The sequence below is a fragment of the Anopheles marshallii genome, chromosome 2, assembly GCF_943734725.1.
Source record: "Anopheles marshallii chromosome 2, idAnoMarsDA_429_01, whole genome shotgun sequence".
Classification (NCBI taxonomy): Eukaryota; Metazoa; Arthropoda; class Insecta; order Diptera; family Culicidae; genus Anopheles; species Anopheles marshallii.
This window is the reverse complement of record NC_071326.1, coordinates 48,287,166-48,293,251: the sequence shown is the minus strand read 5'-3', so window position 1 is coordinate 48,293,251 and position 6,086 is coordinate 48,287,166.

The following is a 6,086-nucleotide window of genomic DNA, read 5'->3' as shown; positions in this document are numbered from 1 at the left end:
GATTAATCAACGGGTTGATCCGTAGTGAAAACAAGTTGATGTGTAATTAGTTTTCTTATACGGGTTTTATATTGCATAAGGTCGCAGAACGTTTCTTTTTGCTGTCCTCAATTAGTTATTGTTATGTCCTTGTCCTTGTTATGATTGCTGCATTTGCACTCGTGAGCTCATGAACTCTATGTGGTTTTTACAGTTAGCTGTTTAGCAGATATGCTACAACGGGAGGAGTTGCTCGATATGCTGCCGATTCAAATGATTAAATTCAAATTAATTCAGTTTGTGAGCCAATGAAATGCAATAAAGTTATATTAAATTTGAGTAAGTTAACGCGCTGGAATAAATTGAGGGACTGTATTTATTTTTCATTTATTTATTAATACATCTGTGCCGTATTATCTATTTATTAGGTATTTGGCTGAGGAGAGTACAAATTTCCCAAGGCATTTACTCCATGTCTTTTGCCTCATCCTGGGTATGCTCGGTTAAGCGACTGTTTTGTTAATATTATGTTTTGGTTTTTAAAACCATAAAATGGTCATAAATTAAAGAAAAGCTTCGCTCTCGTGCACAACGGCATATACAGTATTGTTTACGTTGCACTTGCTTCGATGTTGTTGCTGTTGCATCCATAACCTCGATCACGACTGGAATCGATGTAATGTGCTGTTTCGAACCGAACCGAACGAATCGAACCAGGAACTTATTGAGTGGAAAGTTTGTTTGGTATTGAGGGAATTCTATGCAATTGATTAGATTATTCAACATGATAATTTAATATTGTTTTTAAGAAAGGTGGGAGAGGGTCGATGTGCTACATATTTAATAGAGGAGACTTGATTCTATTGTTACGTTTTATTATAATAGGGAGCAGGGTGTCAAATGATCAATTTTTCGTAACGTAATAATTAAATGAGATGATTGAATGAGACGGTTGAGACGGTTAAAATTTGCCCCAAAAATCATCACCAAGGTGAATTTTTATAGAAACAGCATCGTCAGGTCGCCTCAGTTCCTTCCGCAACTGTATTCCTTATAAATTCAATCTTAGAACCTTAGAAACCATGGATAAAGAACAATTATAAGCGCGAGTTCCTCTCTCTCAGGCTGACTCTTAAAAAGTGTTTTTTTTACTTAATTCATATTTAAACTTAACTATAATTATCATCATCAATGTTGGCAAAAGCTAAATAGCTTGCACACCAATTGATAATCTATGGACGAGGACATGATGATGGTATTGGTTTTACAAATTAATTTTTAACATAAACCGCACAAGAATGACAAGATCTAAATCTGGACAACGTTCTCTGATTACTAATACTATCAGAAATGCATTGAATCTTTGAATAGGTTTAAAAAAGAGTGATTACCCGAAGAGATAAGAGATAAGAATTAAGGTATGATCTTCAGGGAAGCAGTAGCTCTAAGAGCTCGGCAGTTCTTCCCAAAATGGTGATCTCCAAATAGTACGAGCCTTGATATTGCAGGTTGATATTGATATGTTCAAAGATTATTTCAAGATGAATCTTGAAGGCTTCTTCAGGCTTCAGCTTTTCCATCCGACCCGTGACTCCGTGACCGTAAACGCCTATTGTAGCCCCGTCGTTATATATTTTCTAAATAAGAGCAGGGAGGCCATACACGGGGTTGTTGTATGACCTCACAAATCATCGCATACAGAGCCAGGTCGGCGCAAAGCAGTACTAGGGCTCAACTGCACCTACGGTTTGGTTGAATTCCCGTTTGCCGACGAACAGAAAGTGTGAGCTGGAGCCCTGCCATACTGGATTCATCGGGACGGAGGAAATCTTAGCATTAGACCTCAAGCCGTTTCAAGCGAGTGTCACCTTACCTTTCTTGGGCATCGTACAGGATCACTCACCATCACCAGGAGCAACCGTTAATATCGTAACCAAAACCGTAAGTCGTATTCAAGTGATAATCAGCATCGGGTGGAGTGCTGTTGCGTGACTGCTATGCAACACCTTATTTGTCGTCGCTGTCTGCTCACAACCCATCGGAGAGGTTCGGATAAATCAATTAGGAACAGATTTTGCAGCTTACAGCATCCACTTTACGGAAATGACATTAAGACAGCTCTTAAAATTAACGAACAATTGCACTGCGCAGCACTTTCTGCGCTCTCGATAGTTGCGCAAAATGGAAAATATTGAATAGAGCGCTAATATAATTTACAATGGTCTAAAAAGCGCAAGCCTCAAAACTGGTGACCTGTAAACCGAGCTTCCGATGATGATGATGAATGATGGCCTGGAAATCGTGGCTTATAATAGCATGACGTGGTTTTGGTTGTTTTATTATGTTACCTGTAGATCCCGAAGTACAGCCGACGTAACACCGAGGAATCTAATTGACGGTTGCTAGTAAATGATTTACTATTGGTTGTTCTTCTACAATTTGGAATTTGTGGGAGGTAACATTGATATCAATACAAAGGTGTCCATTAAGGGAGGATTTTAACGAATAATAGACTAAATATTGAACGACCTATAGCCTACGGAAAATATTCAAATGTCAAAATCAGACATTTTTATAGATTTATTTCGAGATATTTTTACATTACAGTGCATAATACATGAAACTGTTTGTTCAGTTGTCTACCTTTCTTTTCTTATTTCATTTATGGAAAGATACGCACAAAAGCAAGTAAAAAAAATATATGAAAAATCATGTCGTATTTGCAATACGAATGCTATGCAAGCAGGAATGGCATCAGATAGAGGTTGGAGGCAGATTTGCTCACTATACAACTGTGTGACATAACTATGTATGCTCTGTAAACTTTGTTCTCTTCCATATCCCTAAGTGGTGTGTTATTTCCTTTTCTGGATCGACACTGCCTTAGCCTGACATGGCATACTATCAAGGATCGCCCAAATAAACGTGTTACAGATGTTCGTGATCTGGAGGTGTCCATTGCAATGCCAGGATGCTTTTACGCGATCACATGCTGAACATTGTCAACATAGCTTGACAGATGACAGGCGCAGCACGCGCCAACCAGATCACTATAAAGCCAAAACTTCCTCGCAGGGTTAGAAAATATACTGGATTGTTGGAATTTGAATTCGTTCTTATGTACTAATTACTCGTTAATTCATAACCTACTTGCGCTGCCCGCTACCAGCTGCCCCATTGCCGGAACGCGATAGCAGCACCTAAACTGCCGATACAGTGGGAACCGATGCGCAGGTTTTGGGGTGCGAGTTGCGACCGATCGGCACCTGAATCGCTGGAAACAAATCACCAAGGCATGTTTCAGCAGCGAAACCAACAGCAGTACAGAGATTTAAGGCATAGAGGGTCGCGGATCTCCGAAGATAAGTTGTTGCCCTGTTTAACGTGTTGTCAACATGAATATTAAAACACAATCTCTCGCCAAGCCATCGCCAAGTCTCGCCGAAGTCTTTAGTGGAGGTGACTCTATTTAAGTGAGTACCACCCAGAGAGCAATCCCACAAAATAAGAAAACTTGTATCCAAAAATCCCACCTGACCCGTGGAAGAACACCACAAACAAAAGGAATTCAGGATATTTTGGACATACCGACAGTAAGCTGAGGTGGATCCAGGAGAGTATATTTTCCGATCATCAGCATGTAGAGGTTGTCTTATACATTCAGGATATTTTGGACGTACCGACAGTAAGTAAGTGATGACGTTTACCATTTTTTTAACAGCAAGAACGGAATTCCTTCGGAATCCCCATCGTGTCCGAATTCGATCAAGACTCTAAGCATCCTAGTCGACCATTGAAGTTGGGGGTAGGCAGATTAGAAAACTTCTTCATTACTACTGGCGATTTTGATGTCAGCACTCTGAATGAGAATCTCGTAAAGTCCATCCGTTTGAAGTCTAAACGGACAGAATGAATTCGACGTGTCGTGTCCCTCGGTGGTAGTGGTAGTTTACGCGCATTGCGGTTAGGAGCCGTTTTGGTTGCTCTTATGCCGACTTACCTCCCTACGCAACTCGGTGCCAAATTTTCGATCTTGTTTCGCTGGAATAGAGACGATCACGTGCACAAGCAGTCTTTACATGTACTTGGATTTTGTCCAAAACTGATGTAACCCTCTTAGCCGCGTTCGAGAGGGAAATGTTCAGAAGAATTTTTGGCCCCGTATATGTGGAAGGACGCTATCGGAGCGCTCGCTGTCGTACAGCGAAATAGACTCGCCAGGCTCCGGTGGGCTGGCCACGTCATGGGCATGACACCGGAAGATCCAACCCGTAAAGTCCTTTTAGATCGTCCACATGGGGCGAGGAGGCGTGGAAGGTCTAAATTTGAATTGGAGTGACGGTGTTGATGCGGCCGACAGAAAAGCCGGGGTTATTTTTAATCACATGTTTATCACATTTCTCAAATGTCGACTTTGAGTCTTAGGTCCATGGTCTTAGGACTGTCGATAGTTGCGAACAAATTTTTTCGATTTTTCCGTTGGTTACGGACCTTGTTCCGGATACTTGTTTGAACTTTTTTGGAATCAAGAGGAATCAGCTCTGTTTTTTAAATGAATTTTATCCATTATAAATAGAAAACCCCACTGAAATGCATCGTTGTACATTTTCGAACAAACAAACCGGCGGTTTGCCTGGCTGTGTAACATTACCCCCTTCTCATCACGACTCGCCTTTCCGGCTGGTAACCACATAGATAGGTAATGGTTCAGCCAAAGAAAAACACACAAATAATTCGGCAAACCTTTCCCAGCAAATCCTTTTGTTGAACCGTAATGTTTGTTAATCCTATTACGTAAGATTTTTGAAAGTGCTAAACATATGTGTCTCTTATTTATGCTTACCATCAACGGGTCGTCCATCGTAGACGCTTCCGTTTTTTTACAAGTTGCTTTTACTCTAGCATTTATCGTTTGGCCATAGCGCATTGTGAGAGATGTATACTTGAGGTTTACTCGTTTGCTCATTTGTCTAAAGATTAAAACCAGAGTGTCAAATGTCTACCTAACGCTAGTTGCTTTTTGGACTATTCGTGGTGCATGTTTGTACTTGTATCTTCTGTAACATTTGATCCTCGACCATTAGATGCATTGGGGCTGTTTTCTGGAAAGATTTTAATCTCGAAATGCAAAAGCCTACAACTTAAAAGAACCTAGTGTTGGCTATGTAAGCAGAATTTTAGTGACTCTTTTTTGCAAACAGATCAATTTGCTGTGACAAGACTTCATCAGCGTTTGGTTTGCAATGTTGGTTATTTATTAATAAACCATACACACGTTTCATGTTTGCGTCTTGTTGTTTGGAACTACCATAAATTTGTTATTATAGCTTGATGATAGATGAATGTTGCAATTGTTGCTCCGAAACAGTAACGAATATTAGAAACATGCAATCCAATGATAATTGATCTTTTACAAAATTTGGGTATTAGCACATCTGTAATGATTGCACGCTATCGATGCATGAAGAGCATGAAGAGATGCAAAAACGGATTCATGTATTTACATGAACAACCTGCGACCCTGATGCCTTTTGTAAATCAAAAAGGGTGGCGGTGTACAGAACACACTATCCAGCTACGGATGAATAAAGTGAAGGAAAGTTAGAAACGGTAATGGAAATGACCTCTTGGTTTCGAAGGGTTACAAACAAAAAAGAATCCAATAGAAATGTTTTTTTTTTAATTTATAATAAAACTGTCCCAAATCGATAATAAAGTACTCTAAATACCATTAAATAAGTAAAAGAATTGTTGCATTAATTGATGGTAATCGAAAGAAAATGAATAAATACTTTGCAGTATTTAATGAAATCGCTGACATCAGTTGACAATAGAATTCCGTTGAGAGTTGCAATTACTTTATGAAGTATGAACTGGCAAAAGGTTCTGTGCAATATATAATTATGTATTACATCGATTTATAGAACATTATAGCGACAGTGATGGCAACACATCACACACAGCCCTCAAGCACGATACGACTGCGGTCTCTCGATCTCTTCTCTCGACGGCTTTCGTGCGACACAGTTCACAATCCAGCCTTCACTATTATTGATTAGGTTTTTTAAGGTTAGGTTTAGGTTAGTTTAGATGTAGTGTTAAGTTTA